Source organism: Pelodiscus sinensis, chromosome 3 (genome assembly GCF_052426305.1).
Source record: "Pelodiscus sinensis isolate ZL-2025 chromosome 3, ASM5242630v1, whole genome shotgun sequence".
In the NCBI taxonomy this organism is placed as follows: Eukaryota; Metazoa; Chordata; order Testudines; family Trionychidae; genus Pelodiscus; species Pelodiscus sinensis.
Genome location: NC_143054.1, coordinates 81,041,258 through 81,065,985, shown reverse-complemented (window position 1 = coordinate 81,065,985; position 24,728 = coordinate 81,041,258). Strand labels below are relative to the sequence as shown.

General features: G+C 45.8%; 1 protein-coding gene across 2 annotated transcripts in view; it reads left to right on the top strand.

Moving 5' to 3' along the window:
* The window catches only part of CDK19 (cyclin dependent kinase 19), a 185,587-nt gene that overhangs the window by 45,720 nt on the left and 115,139 nt on the right, over window positions 1–24,728 (top strand). The window lies entirely within an intron of this gene.

Here is a 24,728-nt window from a genome sequence, read left to right as displayed (position 1 = left end):
ATCTGAAAATGTGCTATAGTCTTGTCATACTCTGTGGTCTCCTATGTACAGAAAGTTGTCTTATAACTACTTTTCCATTTTGTTTTAATACTTACAATGAAAGAAAACATCTGTTGCAGATCTCTAATAATAAGAGCATAATACAACAATTACATAATTTTGAACACAAATTTTGCCCTTGGATTTATCTGTGCAACTCCTAGTGATGTCAGTAGGATTCCTATTAAAACTAGGAATTACATATCTGAAGGCAGAATTTGGCCATTAGGTGTTTTTTAAGCTGAAAATTACTATGCATTTAGGGTTAAAATATTTAAGGTAATGAAATTGGTATGCAATGCCTAACGCATCATTGTAAAAGAGGTGAACTTGCTTGATCTAATATCTTTGAATGCTGACTGTGTTGTCATGTGCTTACAAATATATGATTTATGCCTCTAGCTTTTTGTACTCTAGTATCCTCACACAAAAATAAACTGTTCAAACGTACAGTATAATGTGATAATAGAAACTCACGGTCAGGAATTGAAGAGGCCACTGACTTATTCATAATATGTATGGTAATTTTGTATACTCTGAGGAGGTTTAACAGCTAAAATAGTGCCTGTCGCTATTAAATTAAGGTATCCACTGTGGAGATTATAGGTAGTTGCTGTACTATCCAATTACAATTAAAAGTACCTACCTTATGACTATGCTGCTGGAATTTCTGCCTTTGAGGGAATAACAGCTGTTTTCTGATATGAGAGAGAGAGAGACAGTCTTCTGACAGCAGTGAGCCTTTTTTCATCTCAGCATTTCTACTACATTAGTTTTAAACTCTATTAATATTTCTCTGTTTAATGTGGTCTCTATGCTGACATGGAGATATGTCAGCATCATAGTCTTGTTTTTTCTTTTTTTGAACTGTGCTAGCTTGGTTCATGACCTTAAGACAACCTAGAAAAAGGACATAACCATTACAGACACCTTTTCATTCTGTAGTAAATACAGTTGTGGCTTTTGTTTTATTTTAGATGATTCACTGGATGACTTATTCATCTCCAGTACGTTTTCTCATAAATTCTTTAGTAAAACTGTGGCTAAGATGGCATGGCATACTGTTGCTGGACTCTGTAAAAATTGAGGTTGGAAAACACTGAGAAACCTTAGGGAAGATGATGGCTAAGGTAGCTGAAACAGAAAAACTTACTCTCCCTTACTCTTCCCAAGATCTTTCCGAAGAGATACAGCTAATTTAGATCCCATCATTGTGTAAGCATATTGGAATATTTTTTTTAATATGCATTGCTTTTGTACATACCAATATTTAATTTCATCTGTCAGTTTGTCACCCAGTTATCCAGTTTTGTCAGATCCCTTTTGTAAGTCTTCACAGTCAACTTTGAACTTAACAGTAATTTTGAATAGTCTGCAAACTTTGCCACCTCTCTGCTCACTCATTTTTCAGGTCATTAATGAATATGTTGAATAGCTCAAGTTCCTCTAGAGATCCTTGGGAGGTGCCTCTGTTTACCTCTCTTTAGTGTAAATATTGATAATTTTTTCCTACCCTTCATTTCTTGTTTTTTTTTAACCAATTACTTATCTCAATAGATCTTCCCCTCTTATCCTATGACTCCTTACTTTGCTTAAGGGACCTTGTCAAAGGCTTTCTGAAAGTACATTATATCTACTAGGTCACCCTTGTGCACATGCTTGTTGACTCGCTCAATTCTAATAGACTTCTGAGGAGTGATATTCCTTTACAAAAAGCCATGTTCAACTCTTCTCCAACATATTATGTCCATTTATGTGTCTCATAATTTTGTTCTTTACCATATTTTAAACCAATTTGCCTGGTACTGAAGTTAAGATTACTGGCCTGTAATTGTCAGGGTCGCTCCTGGGACATTTTTGAAAATCAGCATTATATTAGCTGTCTGCCAGACATTTGGAATAGAAGCTGATTTAAACACTATCTTCTGTACTTTCCTTCAAAACTCTTAGGTGAATACCATCAGATTCTGGTGATTTATTACTGTTTGATTTATCAATTTGTTCCCAAATCTCCTCTGTTGACGTATTCTGGGATAGTTCCTTCAATTGTCACCTAAAAAGAATGATAGGTCAGAAATAAAGTGATCACACTGTGAAAAGTATTCATGCACAGGTAAATTACACAGAGCCAAAGAAGAGCTCTGTGTAACCTTGAAAGAAGGTTTTCACCAACAGCAGTTGGTTCAGTAAAAGATATTACTTCTCTTACCTTTTCAGTCTGATATCCTGGGGCCAACTTGGCTATAATAAAACTGCATATTTAGACTTAGTGTTTTGTATGAACCCTACTTGTGCTACTTGTCAGTCATGGGTGGTGGGTGAACTCCTGCTTTAGGGAGGCTAGCCTGCCAGCCCCATCCCTTCCACCCAAGGTCCTCCCCCTGTGTACTGGAGCCTTGAATTCCCCTCCTTCCCCCCCCCCCCACACACACAAAAGGAAAAGCCCTAAGGCAGGGGTGCTAACCCATTATAGGCAAAGAGCCAAAATAGTTGTGGCTATAGCGCAAAGAGCTGGGGGGGGGGGAGCCCCAGCCATGTTTAGTTGAGCCAAAAAAAAAAAGACACTGTCCCTTTAGAAAAACCTCAGGTTGGCTTTTTGGCCACATCAGGCTCCTATTGACCGGCACCATTTTGCTTCACCACACAGGAGGATGGCTCCCCAGTGAGCTCGGGGGACTGGAAGCCATTTCCAGAGGTTCAGGGGCTGCTTCACGAGCCACGGGGGATGCTTCGTGAGCCACACTTTAAGGGGGGGAAGAGCTGCATGTGGCTTGTGAGCCGCGAGTTGGCCACAGCTGCCCTAAGACACCCCCCCCACTTCCAGAGGAGCTCTGGCCCTCTCACTGCAGCCACAGCAGGCTGAGCTGTCACCAGCCCCTCTGAACCCTCAGTCCTCCCAGCACCAGACCTAGCTTCTGGTCCCACTGAGCACTGGGCTGGCCCTGGTGCCAGGCTGAGCCAGCAGCCTTTCTGAGCACCAGCTCCTCCTGCCCTGAAACCTCCCTTCCCTCCGCTGAACTGTCAGCCCCCTCTGCATGCAGCCAGGCTTCCTCAGTTAATTGGCTCCCCACGTTGTTCTTCACTCTTCCCCATCCCGAGGAGGAAGGATGCAGGGAGCAGCCGGGACCTTTAGGGGTGGGTGATGGAGCGAAGGAGGTGGTTGGGTTCTCCAGGAAGCAGGGGCCACTGCAGTCCCATTATCTGGCAACAGGTCAGCAGCAACATTTTCCTGACCTGTTATATCCTCCACCCATGCTTGTCAGTATTTGGTTGCTTGCTTTCATGTGTTCAATTTAAATAGGACTTATTTTACAGTTGATTGTTCCTCTGTACCTCCTATGTGTACTTTGCCAACTTATTTTCTGTCTTTACTGGGCTACTGAGTTCCCCCTTCAGCAACTTAATCCCAAGGGATGTCTGTCTGAACCATGTATTGACCTTCCCCTGTCATCTTTCTTCCTGGCTTTAGTTTAAAATAGTCTTTACTGCCTTTTTCATCTTACATGTCAGCAATCTGGTCCCATTGTGGTTTAGATGGAGGTCTTCAGAGTTTGTTGTTCAGAATATTCTGGATGTGGAACAACCCTCTAGTTGTATACCAAAGATTTGATTAGAGTTTATTTTGAAGATAGCTGAAGTTCTGACATTTGGGAGATGAATAACAATTAAGTTTAAAAGTCAGCATTTTAAAGAGTGAAGCAGCAAGTTTGAATACAACTGAGATGGATAAAATAGAATTATTTCTCCATCTTCAGCCATTTCACTTAAAAGAACAAATATGACACATTTTGCAGTTCAGTACTTGTGCAACCACAAATTTGAATAGACTTGCATACTAGACACATAATAGACTGATGCATACTAAACTTTTTTTTTGAGCTGGTGATTATTACAACATTTCTCTTTTTCTTATTCATCAAAATGGCATTTTGCTATCTTTAGGAATATTGGTAAGAAAATTCCTGACAATGATATTGCTAAAAATAAAATACTGGTATGAATTTCTTCTGACTTCAGTCATGGAACAAATACAAGTTTTCCCACAGATTTCAAGGAAAAAATGCTCTTTCCTCCAGAACTGAGACGTGAGGATAACTAAAGTATATTTTCAGACAACACAGCCTTGAAAAAATAATCTGCTCTTTTAGTTTCTTTCTACCCTAGATGTAGTGGTGAGATTTAGAAGCATCAGTCGGAAGATGATTTAAAGCTGTATTGTAAGCCTCCAGAGCAAAAGGGATTCAGCTGCCACAGGGAATAAGGGGCACTCCATTGGGTAAAAATATGGATTTTTTTTTGGTGTAGAAAGAACCGTGTCATAAACAGATGGGGTATTAAAAAAACTGCAGTTTGGCAAAGTATTGATGTCCATAGGGGAGTACATAAGAGATTTGTACAGTCATCATATATCAGTGTTTTGGAAGCAGAGGTCACCTTGCTGATGTCTCAAGAACTTTTTTGGGAGGGTTGTGGGTTTCATGATCAACTTTATCATTTTTTGCTTTATTTCTTCTCTTCCTCTACTTAGTCACTTTCCTAGAGCAACTGATGTGTTTTGCACTGAGAAACAAAAAACCCTTGTTTGTTTCTTTTCTCTGAAGCAGCATGACCACAGCATGACCTCCAAAATAATTAGGTATAGGTTTCCTTCTTGGCTTGGAGAAAATGTATTCAATTTACTTATAGTTTAAATACTTATGCTGAGGAAATGGCCAGATTTCTCTCCTCATACACACATTCTGCCACTTATTTTAACCTTTTAATTTAGTGAAAGGAAGAATAAAGGCCATTGGTTTGAGGTTTTGGTGTCAGACCCAAACCCAGACTTTTTCCTCAGACCGAGAAACTTTCTGTGACTAATTCTCTCTCTCCATTGAAAATTATTGCAATGTTGTACTTGTTGAAAGGAATAGTAAGTTTGTGTTTTTATTGAGATGCATAGTTACAGTGCAGGTTTTGATGTATGCACTTATTTAATCTGGAAATCTGCATCTGAAGAGATTCAGTTTTGAACATCTGCATGAGCAGCAACATAAATACTAGTTCACACTTATTTTGATTTAAAATGGACTACTAAGATTCTTATTTATCAGTTTAACAGCTTACATAGGAATATCTTTATGGCCGCGGTTCTCAAAGTGGGGTTGCATTTCAGGTTGTGGTGGCAAAGTTAATTTTTTGTTGTAATTTTTGTTGGTGCTCGGTCATCAATGTCAACATTAGATATCTAGCAACACAAGATCTCTAGCAACACAAGTCGCTGTGGTTTGTTAAAACACAAAGATAAACACGTGAGTGAGTGGAGGAGCGCTGTGACCACATGTATTCATCTGCTCATGCATATTACCACTGTTGTCACCAACTTCTACCGCTGCATGAAGTAGTCCACCACTTGATTATTTTTGTGTTATTTTGGGAACGGTCGTGTTATTCAAAAAACGTTCCTTAAAAAAATAGTGCTATTGTGAAAACGTGTTAAGCGGACATGTGTTAAACAAGTAATTACTGTATATTTACCTTCTTGGTTGGGAGTGGCATGAAATTCTGAGAGAAATTCCAGTTATGTCTCTTCTGATCAGCAATTATTTTGTTTCCTTGCTTTGGGGTGTGGAAGCACCCTCATTACATACACCTGGATCCTGGAAATCATGGAGGTGGGCTGTGCCATCTAGTTATAGACCCTCCTCAGCCTCTCATTCAGTTTTTCAAGGCTCACTGAAATGAAAGTGTGGTATATAAGGAGATGCTTTTCTGCATCCCTAAACTAAATGAGGTTTGACACCCCATTCTGGACATGAAACAACTAAACACCTTTAGCCCAGAAGCTCATGTTAAGAACATAAGAACGGCCATACTGGGTCAGACCAAAGGTCCATCTAACTCATTATCCTGTCTGCCAACAGTGGCCAATACCAGATGCCCCAGAGGGAGGGATCGCAACAGGTAATCCTCACGTGATCCCTCTCCTGTCACCCACCTCCAGAGAAACAGAGGCTAGGGACACCATTCCTACCCATCCTGGCTGGTAGCCATTGAAGGACCTAACCTCCACGAATCAATCTAGCTAGTTCTTTTCTGAGCCCTTTTAAAGTTCTAGCCTTTACCGCATCCTCTGGCAAGGAGTTCCACACATTGACTGTTGTGGCAGGATCAGGCCAGAGAGCTGCTGCAGAGGGGGGAAAAAGGCAACTCAGAAAGGGTAAAAACCTGTAATTAGAAGCAGAGGGCTGCAGGACAATTAGATGCAGCTGGGAGGGAGCTGGCTCAGGCAGATTGGGGTCAGCTGACTCCTCGGCTGGCTGGCTGAAGGCCTTTAAAAGCCTCATCAGTTGGAAGCTGGCGGGGAGAGTGAGAGGATGGAAGGAAGTGAAGGAGAGACAGGGAGCAAAAAATTATAGAGAGCAATTCATGCCAGCACTAGAACAGAAACAGCCAGGGAGGGAGTCTGAGGAGGAGTGTCCGGGCTCCCTACCACAGAGACCTGCTGCAAACCTCAAACACTGGAGTTGGGAGCAAGAGGCTAGCCCCAGTGGTGGCCAGGGTAAGAGGGGCCCTTGCCACACTGTGTTCTGAGTGAAGAAAAACTTCTTTTGTTTGTTTTGGTGTCTCTGGCATCGATCATTTCAATCTTAGATCCACATGGCAGGTGTGCGTTTTATGACCTCTGAGATGTTTATTCATATAGTTCTACACCCTGCCCAAGAAAGGAATCTGAAGTTTCATGGGGGCAGTGTCTTTTACCAGTAAAGGGTGTTACTAGTCAGTCTATTCACAGCACCAAGGATGTTCATTAAATGTTTAATAATAATGGCATCTTGCCTCATGAATCAGAGTTGAGGTGTTTCTAACATATTTACAATGGCTTATTTGAAGAAAATCCCATCAACAAGTGAGACCATTCAATGCATTCTGCAACTTTTTGTTTCCTTTTGCCTGAAAGTAAACAAAGTCAAACTGCCTCCATATTAAATGGATGAAGTTCATAGGAGCCGTTCTAGGCTTCACACTTCAATGGCTTATCTACTACAGGAAAGATTTTGAGCCATGCTATACCTTTTCAGCCATCTACAAGCTCACCAAAGGACATAATAAGAACTTGTCTCCGGCTCCTAGATCACATGATCTTCTGCATAACTCAGCTTGCCAGACTTCATTTTTCATTTCATAAAAAGGTAGGTGAAGTCTGTGTATTGGCCAAGCAAACATCACCTGGGCATGTTAGTACATTTTCCACCAGAAAGCCTGTCATTCAAAGGGCCTTTCCAACCATTTTTAACTTTAAAGTCAGCAAGGAAATGCCCTGGGCTCGTCTATTACCATTGAAGTTGTTAGTGATGGAGCCTCAGGTTAAGATGGGAAGCGCATTTAGACAAACTTCAAACAATAAGGCTACGTCTACACTGGCCCCTCTTCCGGAAGGGGCATGTAAATTTCAGCAGTCGTCGTAGGGAAATCCGCGGGGGCATTTAAATAAAAATGTCCGCCGCTTTTTTCCGGCTTTTAAAAAAGCCGGAAAAGAGCATCTAGACTGGCCCCGATCCTCCGGAAAAAGTGCCCTTTTCCGGAGGCTCTTATTCTTACTTCGAAGTAAGAATAAGAGCCTCCGGAAAAGGGCACTTTTTCCGGAGGATCGGGGCCAGTCTAGACGCTCTTTTCCGGCTTTTTTAAAAGCCGGAAAAAAGCGGCGGACATTTTTATTTAAATGCCGCGGGGGATATTTAAATCCCCCGCGGATTTCCCTACGACGACTGCTGAAATTTACATGCCCCTTCCGGAAGAGGGGCCAGTGTAGACGTAGCCTAATGGAGTCTTCAGGAAACAAGATTTCATATACATGTTTTGGAGCTGATGGCTATTCATGTTGTGTTTGCAGCTTTCCTTCAGCTTTGAAAAGAACAGACCATTCAAATCATGATGGACAAACTCTTTAACTGTATTTTTATTTGAGGAGGAACAAGATCCACTCAGCCAGCAGGTTGTATGTTGATGTAATTGTTGTCTATCACAAAATAACTCCATCTGTCAAGATTACAGAATGGGTTGGCAGATTACCTAAGCAGGCAGTTGTCAAGTGATCAGGAGTGGTCTACAAACAGCTACCTAATCCAGCACTTATTTCTCAAGTGGAACATCCAATCACAGACTTCTTTGCCCTCAGAGGAAGTGTCTGAATTTATGTTCCAAAGAGCATCAAAGTTGGGATCCGTATCCGATGCGTTACCTTTTTCATAGTCTCTAGGGCTGATGTAATCTAACTCTCCAATTCTATTAAGTTAGAGGATTTTCAGGAAGTCCAGGCAAGAGTTGGACACACTGGGGCTACCATGATCATTCTGCCCGAGTCAGTTCTAGTACTTGGATGGAGATATTCTTTATCTCCAGTGTTCTTCAGCCACATGCAATATAGTAGAGAGATGATGAACTATTTCACCATCATTCATATTCATACATCTCATGGCACGAATGCTGGCTGGCTGACATAAGTTAAAGAAAACAGTTAGACTGAGGAACATCTTAACCCAAAGAATATAAAGCATACTTACAAAATAAGTGGAAAAGATTCACTATTTGGGTGGAATATTACCCTCTCTGGCTTGGATACCGGACTACCTTCTGTACTCCAGGAACTTTGGACTGTCAGTGAGCTCCCGTAAGGTTCACTTAGCAATCATCTCCAATTTCAGCTCTCTGATTCAGCAGCGAGCAGCTTACAGTGGGCAGATTCCTAAAGAAGGCCTTATGAAGAACCCCTTCCTCTTGTGGGGCCTAAATATCATTCTCATAAGGTTAATAGGTCCACCTTTCAAGCCATTGGCTACCTTTTCTCGTTTGTTCTTTCCATTTAAGCAACCTTTTTGATAGCAGTGATGTTGGATACTGAAGAAGAACAGAGGAGATACAAGGTCTATGGCAAGCTCCCATGTACAATTTTTCCTAAAGACCATGTCCTTGAGACCTCACCCTAAATTTTTACCTAAAATAGTCTTTCGGGCTATATATGTATAAGCAATTATCTCCTATAACTGATATCACTGCATACAGGTGTCCAGCTGTGGAATATATATGGGTAAGCACTCAAAGAAGAATCTTATTTACTTTACAGTATCTGCAGTTCTTCTTCTGGTAGTGTCCCCGTTGGTGCTCCATTTTGGGTATCGGGCTCGTCCCGGTGCTGCAGATCGGAGTTCTTTTAGCCATTGTCTGCCGGACCGCGCATGTGCGGTGGCCATCTTGCAGCTTTTCGCGCCGTTTCTAGTCGTGCGGTCTGGCTCCCGCCAGTTCCTCCTAGCCATCTTCAGGAGCAGAAGGAGAAACAGCTTTCTCTCATGTCAATCCTGACAGGATCTGAGAGGAGAGAGAGAAAAACGTGTATATAGTTACTTGTTACCTTCTATTGTTTAGTTAGCTCCTCTTAGCGCATTCGCAAAAAAAAACAAAATTGTTAGCTTTAGTAGAATTTGTTAACATGCATGGATCTCCAGGATTCAGAAAGTGCTCAACATGCAAGTAGTCCATGCCTGCATCAGATGGACACGCGTCGTGTATAAGATGTCTCAGCGAGGGACACATTCCCCAGAAGTGTTTCCACTGTTCAAAACTGATGGCCCGGGCACAAAGGGACCATGAAATGTGGCTCGAAATGTTACTCTTTGACAAAGCTCTTCTGCCGCAGTCAGATGCTTCAACGGAACTGCCCCGCCATGCTTCTCCGAATGTGGCGCATAAAAAGAAAACTCTGTCACCGACTTGCTCTCTCCCACAGACCAGAGTGAGCATGGGTGATAAACTGGGCACCTCAGGATTGACGGTGACCCATAGACCAGAAAAGGAAAACTGGTGCACAGCCCTTCAGCACAGAGTTCAGCAGGGCATACTGCACTTTGACCTAAGTCGGCGCCGATGTCGGCGGCACCCCCGGCACCGACATCTTCGGCACTGATTCTGGCAACATCATCAGCACCGGACATCCTGGCACCGAGAGCACTAGCACTGAGCACATCGGCACCCGCTTTATCAGTACTGACTCCACTGCTGGCGTCGACCTCGGCACTGTGCCTTTCAACTACTGCTCTATTGGCATAGACAGAGTCCTACGTGGAACTGACCTATTCGCGAGTCATAACTACTCCTAGGTCGACATCACGTACATCACCAGTATACCATGCCCCGGCACCAGGCAGAGGAAGGAAGAAGACGCATAGGCTTCTTCATCGAGTAGTGTCCCCAATGGGTGCTCCACTCGAGGTGCTGGGCTCGTCCCGGCGCCGCAAACCAGAGGATCTTCAGTAGCAGTAGCCCCCCTCACCGGACCGCGCATGCGCGACCACTGTTTCGCGCCTCTCAGCTGAGCGCGGTCCGGCTAGTCAGTTTCCTTTCAACCGTCCATGGCCGCAGACGGAGTTATCCTAGGCTCCCCCTCCTCTCTGAGGAGTGAGGAAAATTAGTTACTTTAGCCTTTTCTTCTGTTTCTGTTATAAATTGTTAATATTAGCATAGTTGTAGTTAGTAGTAGTTCTTAGTTTAAAAAAAAAAAGTTTTTGCCTGTACTTGTCTGTCAAGCTTCAGGTCGCAATGAGGATGCCAGGATCACATGGCTTTAAAAAGTGTACTGAGTGCCAAGATGCCATGCCAGTATCAGATGGACGCTCTCGCTGCATAAAATGTCTCGGGGACGGACATGTTCCCCCTGAAGTGCAGTCACTGCGCCAAATTGACAGCTCCCGCCAGGAGGGATCGAGAGCTCCGACTTAGAGTTCTCCTGTTGAACAAAGCCCTCAGGCTCTGACACGTCAGCCCCGCGCCCGGCTGGGCAGCTTGATGACCGGATGGCTCAGGACAGTCCCCGCAGCATGGCGAGCAGAGTAAGCGGGGACAGACCAGGAACCTCTGGCCATTAGCCGAGGCTTACTGCGGATAGAACGGGCAAGGGCCGAAGCTCCTCTGTTCCTGTCAGAGCCCACCGCAAGGAACCGGTCCCGGCACCGGTGGGGGGCTCGAGTGGAGTCGGTGCCAGCAATAGGTACAACCGCCGCTCTAAAGCCACCGGCGGACGCCCCGGCACTGGCTTTTCCTGCGCATGCGCAGATGACTGTAGCCGCAGAAGCGGCTGTGCCGGCATCTTCCCCAGCTGTTGCTGCGGCTTCTCCCCCAGTGCCGGAGTCAGCGGCACCGGGATCGGCGCCGCAAGAGGGTGCCCCTGCCTCACATCCTGCGGCACCGGCGTTATCTGCACTGGACCTGCAGCCTACGGCACCGGGTCGGCTAATAACCAGGCTGTGGGGATCGCTTCATCATCCCCTAGTCCCTTATACTCTGCGCCGCTGCCTGCTTCCAACTCCGCGGTGCCGACAAAAGCACAACACAAGTCAGCGCAGCTCCGGACACCGTCTTTGACACCCGACCGTGCAATGTTTTCACCGGGACTGGTGTCTCCTAGATCATCTTACTCTGTGCATCATCATGCTCCTCATCATCATTATCATTACTCATCGGCCCCAGACCACTACTACTGGTCATCCCACCACTCACCAAGCTGATATCGCCGAGAGCGTTACTCCCGATCTCCTTTTCACTACTCCCGGAGATCTTTTTCTCCAGGGCCCCCAAGAACCCTAGAATGTTTTTGTCGTTATGACACTCGTGGAAGATACTCTTCCAGACGTTCTCCGAGTCCATACCACAGACATTATTATGACCGACGTTATTATGACTACCACTCTCCTCGGGATAGACGCCGTCTCCGCTTGCGTTCACCGTGATCCAGCCGGACTCTCTCTCCACAGCCGCCAGTACAATCTTCATCTTCGGCTGCTCCACCGGCTCTGGCGGAGGACTCAGCATCCATCTATCAGGAGGATGACCACACACACCAGGACCCTCAAAGCCTGGTTTCGCCGGCTCCCAACTCACCTGATGATGCCATGGTCCCTGGGGACTTGTCTCCTGCGGAGGACCATAGACAGTTCCAGGAGCTTTTCAAGAGAGTAGCCTAGTCCCAAGAGATCCATACGACGGACGTGCAATAAAAGCAGCATCGGCTATTGAAGAACCTGCAACCGTCGCAGAAGTCAAAGATGGCATTTCCCTTTGATGAAGCCATTCTAGAGATTGCCGATGACGTCTGGCAGACCCCAGCTACATCCTTGGCGAGTAATAAGAAATCAGACAAGAAGTACTTTATAAACCAAAAGGGGATGGACTTTTTATTTACGCACCCTCAGCCCAACTCTCTCATGGTGGACGCGGCACAGCAGAGGGCAAAGACTTCTCAAGCCAAAAATGCAGCAACTGACAAAGAAGCTAAGCGCCTTGATCTCCTAGGCAAGAAGGTTTACTCTTCAGCCACCGCATCCTTAAGAATGTGCAATTATGCAGCACAACTGGCAAATCACGACTTCGACAATTATGCTAAACTGGTCCCCCTATTTGAACATTTGCTGGACTCTAAACGCCAGATTTTGAGGGCGGTGATACAAGAGGGTTACACCATTGCCAGGACGGCATTGCAGATAGCACTTGGCACGTCTGATGCAGCTTCTCGAGCTACAGCTACAGCCATAGTCATGTGCCGAGTGTCATGGTTGCACCAGGCTGTGGTCCCAAAAGACATGCAGTCTAAGGTGGAGGACCTACCATTTGATCGGCAGTCACTTTTCGCTCAATCCACCGATCAGGTCTTCCACTCAGGCAAGGATACGTGCACGACTTTGAGAATGCTGGGCATGTACACGCCTCCTTATAAACGCAAGAGATACACGCCCTATAACAAGCAAAGACCATTTTCTTATGCTACACCTCGGTCCAGACCTTTTGAACAGCAACAACAAAGACCTAGACAGCGCCCACAAAAGTGTCGACAACAAGGTCGGCAGCAAGTTTGATGGGTTGGTCGAGGGACTCTGCACCATCCCCTTGATAGAGACTCCACACAACATGCAAGGCTTGTTCCATCACCGCCTGAGACCTTATCAACATCGTTGGTCTCGTATATCCACCGACCGGTGGGTCCTCGACATAGTTGCCACAGGATATCTCATTCCCTTCAACTCTCTCTCCCCCCTCCCCCTCTCCCTTTTCAGGGACCCCTCTCACAAGAACCTGTTACGACAAGAGGTTTTCCATCTGCTCTCGTTAGGAGCGGTGGAGAGGGTACCCGCCCAGTTTCGCGGGAGAGGGTTTTACTCCTGTTATTTCCTCACCCAGAAGAAGTCAGGGGGTTGGAGGCCTATCCTGGACCTATGTCAGCTCAATCGTTACTTGCAGAAGCAGAGATTCAAAATGGTCACGTTGTCTTCCATCATTCCGGCTCTCGAAGAGGGAGATTGGTTCGCTTCCCTCGACCTTCAGGATGCCTATTTCCACATAACAATTCATCCGTCTCACAGGCGATTCCTTCGGTTTGTGGTAGGAGTCGACCACTACCAATACCGAGTACGACCCTTCGGCCTCTCGGTGGCGCCACGAGTTTTTTCCAAGACCCTTGTAGTGGTGGCTGCTTATCTTCGCCGTCTCGACATTACCATCTTCCCGTACCTGGACGACTGTCTACTAAAGGCCCCTACCTTTGACGAAGCTATGTGGGCGGTCACCACTACTACCATGAAATTCAAAGCTCTCGGTCTCGTAATCAATGCCGAGAAGTCTTTTCTCATTCCGAATCAAGATCTGGAGATTATTGGGGCGAGGCTTGATTCCTCAACTGCAAGAGCATACTTGCCCATGAAAAGGTTCCAACTAAGTCGAGATTTGGTACAGACTATTTCAGTTTCCCCCAAATCTCGAATACTTACCTGCCTGCAGCTCCTAGGGCATATGGCGACTACTACATCTGTAGTTCCTCATGCAAGGCTTCATCTCCGTGGTCTCCAGCATTGGCTATTCACAGTGTACACCCCCGGCATACACAGCACAAACAGGACAGTCTCTATCCCAAACCAGGTCAGGACCTCACTGATATGGTGGGGCGACGCCAAGAACATGTTGCTAGGAGTTCCCTTCCATGCTCAGAGACCATCCCTGCAAATCACAACAGACGCATCTCTGCTCGGCTGGGGTGCTCATTTACAGGACAGCCAAGCGCAAGGCCTTTGGACTCCTTAAGAATCACTGCAACACACAAACTTTCTCAAGCTTCGAGTGGTCTTCAACGCTTGCAGGAATTTTGTCCACGTCATTCGCGGTCAATCAATACAGATCCTCACCGACAACATCTGCACGGTGTATTACATCAATCGGCAAGGGGGTACGTGTTCCCGCTCCCTCTGCGCAGAGGCAGTCCGCCTCTGGAATTGGGCAATCCGTCATCGTGTCACCCTGACGGCAGCTTACCTTTCTGGCAAGGACAACATCCGGGCCGACGCTCTCAGCAGGAATTTCTTCTCCCAGCACGAATGGGAGCTGCACACAGAGGTCACCCGCAACCTCTTCCAACGATGGGGCTTCCCAAGGATAGATCTCTTCGCCACTCGCAGCAACAGGAAATGTCATCAGTACTGTTCTCGAGTGGGTGCTGGAACAGGCTCCTTGGGGGATGCCTTCCTGCTGGACTGGAGTCGTCTCCAGTTGTTGTACGCATTTCCCCCTCTCCCACTTATCCCGAGGGTGCTGGAGAAGGTAGCGGCAGACCAGGCAACAATAATTTTAATAGCACCCTTCTGGCCCCGGCAAACATGGCTAACTTAGTTGTCAAGGATGTCAGTCGTCAAACCGATATGGCTACCGGTACTGTTCAATTTGCTATCTCAACAGCACGACACGATGATTCACCCATGCATCGACTGCATGCACCCGATGGCGTGGCTCCTAGCTGGCTCCAAGGGTTGGAGTTCGTGTGTTCTCACGAAGTGAGACATGTACTAATTAACAGCAGACGCCACACCATGCGCAAGACTTACCTGCAGAAATGGTACCGCTTTCAAGCTTGGTGTGCGGCACAGGATCTCGACCCTCTCTTGCTGCCTATCTAGCAGGTATTGGATTATATTTTGTACCTGAAGGTGACAGGGTTGGCATGTTCTTCTCTTAGGGTGTGTCTAGACTACATGCCTCTGTCGACGGAGGCATGTAGATTAGCCAGATCGGAAGAGGGAAATGAAGCCGCGATTAAAATAATCGCGGCTTCATTTAAATTTAAATGGCTGCCCCGATCTGCCGATCAGCTGTTTGTCGGCAGATCGGGGCAGTCTGGACGCGATGCGCCGACAAAGAAGCCTTTCTTGATCGACACAGGTATGCCTCATGAAACCAGGTTTACCTGTGTCGATCAAGAAAGGCTTCTTTGTCGGCGCATCGCGTCCAGACTGCCCCGATCTGCCGACAAACAGCTGATCGGCAGATCGGGGCAGCCATTTAAATTTAAATGAAGCCGCGATTATTTTAATCGCGGCTTCATTTCCCTCTTCCGATCTGGCTAATCTACATGCCTCCGTCGAAGGAGGCATGTAGTCTAGACACACCCTTAGAGTGCACTTAGCGGCAATCTCCGCTTTCCTTCTGCCCATCGGCGGTTATTCACTGTGTGCACATCCCCTCACCAAGAGGTTTTTTTAAGGGCCTGGACAACCTATATCCAGCTCATAGGATTCCTCCGGCGCCATGGGACTTGACGTTAGTATTGGATACTATCACTCGCCCTCCTTTCGAACCGTTAGCATCGACTGATTTACGGATGCTTACAATGAAAGTGGTGTTCCTCTTTGCTATTACATCTGCGCGGCGAGTGAGTGAATTAGCAGCTCTCTTGGCAGACCCGCTGTACACACAGTTTTCCAGTGGTGCTGTGGTACTTCGTGTACACCCGGCCTTTCTGCCAAAGATCAATTCTGCTTTTCATATAAATGAACCCATGTGTTTTACAACGTTCTTCCCAAAGCCTCATTCTTCTCCGGAGGAGTCCCGTCTGCATACTCTAGATGTTAGACGAGCGCTGGCTTTTTATCTCGAAAGGACGCGTAGTTTTCAAAAATCTCAACAACTATTCCTGTCTACAGCTGAACGTTGCAAGGGCAAACAGCTCTCTGCACAGTGCATATCAGGCTTGATTGTCGCCTGCATTAGACGTTGTTACGCTTTACGGAACAAACCCCTGCCTGACCGAACTTGAGCTCACTCTACTAGGGGCATGGCAGCATCCACTGCCTATCTTTGCGGCGTACCATTACAGGACATATGCTGAGCAGCTACCTGGTCCTCTAATCTTACCTTTGCTAAACATTACGCTCTTGTAAACTCTCTGAAGACCAACTCAGCAGTAGCTCACGCGACCTTGTCTGCAGCACAGAACCGATGATTCTGAAGCACGCCTTTGTCATCGGACCACTGCTGTGGACTCACCTCGAGTGGAGCACCCATTGGGGACACTACTCGATGAAGAAGAGTTACTCACCTTGTGCAGTAACGTCTCTTCTTCGAGATGTGTGTCCCCATGGGTGCTCCACATCCCACCCTCCTCCCTGCTTCGAAGTTATATTTCTATATTTTTCAGATGCTTCCGGTTGGGAGGAAACTGACTATCCGGACTGCACTCAGCTGAGAGGCACGAAACAGTGGTCGCGCATGCGCAGTCCGGTGGGGGGGGCTACTGCTACTGAAGATCCTCCGGTTTGCGGCACCGGGACGAGCCCAGCACCTCGAGTGGAGCACCCATGGGGACACACATCTCGAAGAACAGTCGTTACTGCACAAGGTGAGTAACTCTCTCTTACTACTCCATCTCCTAGTCTTGAACTGGAAGCCTTTTCTCCTGAACCACCATCACCATCTCCGGTACGGCCATCTCATTCAACTCATCATGTCTCTAGGTCCGGGTATTCTGCACCCAGCATGTCTCCTCAACTGAGATATCACCATTATCATCAACGCTACTTCCTGTCACCATCTTACTCACAAGGCCGATCAAGATCACTGAGGTCTCCCTCATACCACAGAAGTTCTCAGTATAGGGAGGACCATAGATGTGCTCAAAGGTATTCACCATACCACGATGACCGCTGACACAGACACTACAACCACCAGGAATACTCATTCCGTTCACCTGCCCATTCAGGAGGCATATCACCTTCGCCTGCTCCATCATATACTGCTCCAGACAAGAGCAGATCTGTCTCCCCACCTACAGACAGGCCACCTATGCCTACTGACGACCAACCGGTGATGGCTCAGCACATCATGGCGGGGAGTACACATTTGTTGGATACGGAGTAATCTCACCAACAATCCTCCACGGATCTAGCGTCCTCCTCTCCGGATGATGTGGTATTCCAGGGAGACACCTCACCAACGGATGACCTAAAGGCCTTCCAGGAGTTGTTCAGAAGGGTTGCTGAAATTCAGAACGTCCGGGTGGGAGAGGTTCAACAAAAACAATATCACGTGTTCAGGAACCTACATCTATCCCACTCATCCAAGGTCTCCTTCCCACTGGACGAGGCGATACTCAAGATAGCCAATGACATCTGGCAAACTCCGGCCTCCGCTCCACCTACTAACAAAAGAGCAGACAAAAAGTACTTTGTCCTGGCTAAAGGCATGGAGTTTTTTTTCAACCATCCTCAACCGAACTCCCTCATCGTGGACGCGGTCCAGCAAAGAGCCAAAGCGCCACATTATAAAAATGCCTCTGGGGACAAAGACAGCAAAAGGCTTGACCTACTGGGCAGGAAGATATACTTGTCAGCTACACTAACACTCCACATGGTAAAGTACTCCGCTTTGTTGGCCAATCATAACTTTAATAATTACACCAAACTTGTTCCTCTCATTGAACATGTTCCGGAGACCAAACCTCAAGTCCTGAAAGCGATCATACAGGAAGGATACACATCCTCCCATTCCACACTCCACATTGCCTTGGATACGGCTGATGCAGCAGTCCGGACCACAGCTACATCTGTGGTTATGCGTAGGGCTTCATGGCTACATATGGCAGCAGTCCCTAAGGAGCTGCAGAATAAGATGGAGGACTTACCTTTTGATAGGCAAACCCTGTTTGCAGATAAGACCGATCAAGTCCTCCACTCTGGGAAAGACTCATGCACAACAATAAGGACCTTGGGTATGTACACTCCACCTTTCCGTCGGAGGCGGTCCCTACCAAAGGCAAAGACCCTTTTCCTACACACCACCTCAGGCACGGCAATATGACCCTCAAAGAATAAGACAACATCCCCAGAGGCGATGCCTGCAAGCCGCCAGACCAACCCACCAACAGTCAAACAAGCAGCAGGTTTGACGGGAATATCGAGGGATTGCAAGCCATCTGCTTGTTGCCCAGTCACAATGTCACCAATGCACTCTTCCACCATCATTTGAGGCCCTTCCAACATCATTGGGCCACAATAACATCAGACCGATGGGTCATGCAGCTTATAACATCAGGCTACGTGATTCCATTTGCATCCTTACCCCCCTCCACCCCTCCTCCTCCCTCCCTCTTCAGGGACCCATCTCATGAATCTCCTCTCAAACAGGAGGTGGCTCATCTACTCAACATAGAAGCAATAGAGAGGGTTCTGGAGGCGTTCGAGGGCAGGGGTTCCCACTATTTCCTAACAGAGAAAAAATCTGGGGGTTGGAGGCCCATACTAGACCTGCAGCAGCTGAATCAATATCTCTGCAAGCTGTGCTTCAAGATGGTGATGCCAGCAACAATCATACCAGCACTGGAGCAAGGTGACTGGTTTGCATCCCTCGATTTACAGGACGCCTACTTCCATATTACCATTCACCTGGCTCACAGATGATTCCTCCGTTTATTAGTAGGCACCGACCACTACCAATACAAAGTCCTCCTTTTTGGACTATCGTCAGCCCCCACGATTTTCTCCAAAACACTAGCAGTAGTGGCGGCGTTCCTTCGTCGACTAGGGGTCATCATTTTCCCATATCTGGACGACTGCCTCCTCAGAGCCTCTTCTTTCGAAGAAGCATTACGAGCAGTCAGTATAACAGGGTCTCTGTTCAAAGCTTTGGGTCTCAGTCAATATTCAAAAGTCTTCCCTTATACCACAACAATTCATATAGTTCATAGGAGCCCGCCTTGACTCCACCACGATGTGCACTTACCTACCTGCTGCCAGACTTCTTGACATACAAGATCTTGTACGGGTCCTCACTGCGAGCCCCACGGTTTCCATTATTACATGCCTGTGGTTCCTAGGTCACATGGGAATATCCAAGTACGTTGTAACCAATGCAAGGCTCCATTTCCGATGCCTTTTGCACCAGGTATTCATGATATCTACCCCTTGCAAACACGACATCCACAGAACAGTGGTTGTATCCACCATAGTCAAGCAATCGTTGAATTGGTGCACTATTCCCCACAATATATTGGCAGGTATACAATTCCATCGACCTCAACCCACAGTCCAAATCACGATGGATGCATCCCTTCTTGGATGGGGAGCTCACATGCAAAACAGTCAAGTCCAAGGTCGCTGGTCTCCTGAGGAATCTCTCCTCCATATAAACTTGCTTGAGCTACGAGCTGTCACCAATGCCTGCAGACACTTCCTGCTGCTTATCCGCAATCAAGGGGTTTATTATATAAACAGGCACAGAGAAGCTTGCTCCCACTCCCTTTGCATGGAAGCAGTCTGTCTGTGGAACTTCTGCAACCAGCACAATGTGACCCTCGCAGCAACCTACCTTCCAGAGGAGGACAATATCACGGCGGATGCGCTCAGTAGGTGCTTTGCCCAGCAACACGGATGGGAAATACACCCACACGTCCTTTGTACACTGTTCAACCGATGGGGCCACCCATCCGTGGACCTCTTTGCCTCACAGTACAACGCGAAGTGTGTACAATATTGTTCAAGGGTGGGCATCGGGCAAGCTTCCAAAAATGATGCTTTCCTCTACAACTGGGGTCATCATCTCCTGTATGCATTCCCTCCCGTTCCCCTAATTCCAAGGGTCCTGGAGAAGATAATCATGGACAAAGCAAAGGAGATCTTGATAGCACCATTCTGGCCCCACCAGACTTGGTTTCCTTACGTGTTTCGAATGTCGCCTCATCCTCCGTTCCATCTTCCCATTCGACCCGATCTATTGACACAAGATCACAGCTGCATACTACATCCACAAGCAGATCACCTCACTCTCTCTCTGCATGGCTCCTAATTGGTTCAAACAGACAGAGATGAGCTGTTCCTACGAGGTCAAAAATGTTCTGTTGCACAGCAGAAAATCCTCAACTTGTAGTACCTACCTCCAGGAGTGGCGAAGATTCCAAGAATGGTGCTTGGCCAAGAACCTAGACCCTACCAAAACTCCATTAAACATGATCTTAGAACATATTCTACACCTTAAACACCTTGGACTCGCCCTTTCATTGCTCAAGGTGCATCTAGCAGCCATTACAGGGTTCTACCAGCCTACCGATGGGTACACCGCCTTCTCCCATCCAACTATGAAAAGGTTTATTAAAGGCCTCACCAACCTTTTCCCTGAACACAGACAACCTCCAGATGCATGGAATTTAGAATTGGTTTTAGATACCTTAATCCGTCTGCTATTTGATCTGGCCGCATGTGATCTCAGTACCTTAACAATGAAAGTCGTATTCCTCCTAGCCATCACATCTGCTCGCAGAGTGGGGGAATTAGCGGCTCTTTCAGCTAACCCCCCTTATACCATCTTTACGGCACAGGCAGTCGTCCTACGTCCCCAACCATCCTTTTTATCCAAAGTTAATTCTTCCTTTCACATACATGCACTGATTGTTCTACCTGGATTCTATCCCAAACTACGCTCTTCGGAACGTCAATCAGGGCTGCACTCCCTCGATGTTCTTTTACATTGAAAGAACTCACAATTTCCAAAAATCACATCATCTGCTAATCTCGCTGGGCGACCGCTCCAGGGGTCACCCACTCTCTACACAGTGAATTTCCAAAATAATCATTTCCTGCATCATATGCTGCTACGAGTTAAGGAACGTTCCAATTCCACAAACCATAAGGGCCCACTCTACCAGGGCAATGGCCTCCTCAGCAGCTTTCCTCAAGGGGGTCCCCATAAAAGACATTTGTCGAGCAGCTACCTGTTCCTTTGGCTTCACATTTGCAAAACACTGCACACTACAAAACATCCTTATGACTGACACAGTGGTAGCCTCTGCAGTACTTTCCACAGCGGCAACCCATTAACTCCAAACCTGCCGCCTTTACTCTGGCTATTGCTGTGAAGTCACCCACGATGGAGCACCCACGGGAACATTACCCAAACAAGAAGAAGTTACTCACCTTGTGCAGTAATGATGGTTCTTCGAGGTGTGTTTCTTCCCTCCCCCCCCGTGGGTGCTCCACAACCCGCCCTCCTCCCCTCTTCGGAGTCTGTTTGTCTTTTAGACCTCGATGATCAGGAGGAACTGTCAGGAGCCAGACCACGCGACCAGAAATGGCGCGAAAAGTCGCAAGATGGCCACCACGCATGCGCGGTCCGGCAGACAACGGCTAAAAGATCTCCGATCTGCGGCGCCGGGATGAGCCCAACACCCATAGTGGCGCACCCACGGGGGGGACACACCTGGAAGAACCATTGTTACTGCACAAGGTGACGAACTTCAAGATATTGTCCTTACATATTCCATGATCCACTCGTCTTCCTCACTATTATGGAATCTGAATCTCCTAAATGCTGTATTGGTGATGGAAATAAGCAGAGTTTTGGGGACCTGCCATTTATGGCCTTGTTTAGAGATGCAAGGACACTCTAGGCATAGGTGCAGTCTGTATCAGATTCCCAAAACAATCTGAACTTGGGTGTGTGCATACAAACTGTGAAATATATGGACAACACATATCCAAGAACTGTGCTTACTGTAAACTAAGTACTAATTTCTTCCTCAAAGACCAAAGTCATAACATTTACTCAGATCTTCTCTCTTCCCCAAACACTACCTTCACCATCACTGACCTTGAGTTCTCTGCCTTCTCTTCATTTGTGCTAATGAATGCATCTTTTTCCACCTCATTTCCATTGACTTTTATGTTGTCCCCACTTTCTTTTCTTCTCTGTCTGTCCTTCTTCCTCTCAATATAAACATGTTCTTGACTCTTCTTTTCCATATCTGTCTTTCCTACTACCTTCCCAGCTCTTTTCTTTCTTAATCTCTCAGATATTTTAATATTCAGTCTTCAAGCAATGCACTGATTTCCTCTCCTCCAGCTCTATTTTACAACCCTTGTGATCTGGCTGCTGCTTTTCTTTCTGTGTTGAACCTCCTATTACTAAGTAACGACCTCTTAGCCAAATTTCAAGACCTTTTATGTTCCCTCTGCTGCTCATCATGCTGTTGATGATCACCTTTTTGATATCTCATCCCCACTGAGCTTTAGAGAATCTGTACTCTCCTGGTTCTCCTTTAGCTTCTGTGATTTTTCTTTTGATGGGTGGACGCTTCTCCTTTTTTCTACTTAGAAGAAGGTTCCTGAAACCTCATTTTTATCCTTTTTGCTCTTCTCATTTTACATGCAGTCAAATCAGCTCATAACAGCTATTATCTGTATTCTTGCATTTTTTCTGTATCACTGGACTGTTTCCTTCAGTCCAATCCTACAACATAACTTATTTCTGACATCTCCTCTTGAAAGTGTGTTCTCAAACTGAGAAAGGCAAAAACCAAACTATTTATTTCTTTTTGTTATTCCTGATATCCCAGTCCTATCTATCACCTTGACTTGCAACCTTGAGTGTTATTTTCTACTCCTGTCTCATGTATCCAGGCCATTTCCAAATTCTTCCTCTTCTTTCCATCAGTGCTGCTGACATCATTCCTTTCCTTTCATCCTCACAGACAGATCTATTGTTCATGCCCTTATTATAGCCTGTTTAGATTACTGCCATATGCCTCTCCCTAGCCTCTCAAATGCACATTGTTTCCTTTTAGTCAACACAATCCTGTTGCTCTTCTTCTTTTAAACCCCTACATTGGCATCTCAATGTCATACTAAATTTTAATCTTGTCACTATCTCTGAAGCTGTATGTACATAACTTTGCCCTTCCTACTTTTCCTCCCAGGTTAAACTTCATTTTGTCACCTGTCTCTTGTGCTCTGCCAGTGTTCCAAATTTCATCAACTTGTCACACAGTCACCTGTGCCTCTACCAAGCAGCCCCATATGTGGAATGATCTACCTGAGGTCATTTCAAGGTCCCTACCATGTCACCTGAAAGATCGACTCCTGTGCTGCCTATGGTGAATCAAGTTCACTTGTTTATAAATTGTTGGTTGTTGATCCCCTTCCCCTGAGCCATCCTTAAGTGTTTGGAAAGGGCCTAGCACATAGGGTTGTAGGTGGTATTTTTTGTGAACTAAAAAGGTGGCAGGGACTGAATAGGTTTTCACTTTCAGTGACTTATCCCAGCTGTCTTCTATGCTTTCAGTATTTGCGTTGTGTTATTGGAGAAAATGGAATGGAGGAGGAGATAGCTTGCTCTGTGAGGGCCTTGTCAGTAGGATGATGGCTGAAGGTGATGTTGGTTGTCCTCTATGTCCTCCAGTTTTGTTTTGTTTTTCATCCTGAGCCCTTGTCACAGCCTTGATTTTTTTTCCCTCAGGTTTCACAGATAACTTTCCAGTTTGTCTTCCCTTTCTGAAAAGTACCAGGCTCAGAATAAGTTCATCCATCTCATTGACATGTCAAGCTATAAAAGCTTTCATAATTTGATGTTCTTTAGAATTCTACTCTTTCATTAGTAAATTTTATATATTGTTATGTTTGCAGAGCAGTAAAAGATTAGCAGAGAGTGACTATAAAGACTGAATTTTTTGCTTATCTGCTGAAGGGCAATAGGGCAGACTTTAAGGATGGGTTCCAAGCATTTAGGGAATATGTGCAGAGACCTTGAGGCACAGTAATGAACTTTTGCCTTGTGCCAACTCAGAGTAACAAAGCTAGGGCTTTCAGATTTGCCTGAATGTAGGTTGTTCTGTCTTTATTTTATGAATGAGGGGAGTCAGGCACAGTATAGATAAATAAATAAATTCTTACTCCAGAATGTCAACTGTCTCAACAATGGAAACTGACCTGCTACAAGACCTTGAAATGGACCCCCATTCAGCTAAGAGATGGCAAAGTAAATGTTATCTTTAGCATACTTGAACATGGGATCTGAGCTTATTTGATTTTTAAAAAGTTTGAAAACCTGTGTCCTACTAATAATATGAGCAAGGGATAATGGAGTATGACTGTAGTTGATGGTGACCATTTAAAATGTTTGATTTAATTCAGGGAAAGATGTTTGTTACCCAGGCAACAGAGAATATGTATTTCAGTACCCCTGAAAGGAAAATAACAGATGTTCTTAGGAGCAGCAGCATGGAGTTGCAGGCAATTATCACCCTCATTAGTAAATATATGTTGGTAGTAATTAAACCGCTTATTACTTTACCATTGCTTGTGATGAAATTAATAAGCCATGAATACAAGAAAGAAGGATGTGTGGGAGAGGAGAATCTTCCTTATATGTTACTATATGAGATTTTATGTATTTTAACTTAAATTATAAAATTAATCAGTTCTTCATTTCCACACTAAAATGCTTTTTAGATTTTGTACACTTACATTTTGCCACTATGTTTTCTTCAGTATTATGCGTTCTTCTGATTGTCTCCATAAGGAACATAAGAATGGCCATACTGGGTCAGATCAATGGTCCATGTAGCCCAGTATCCTATCTGC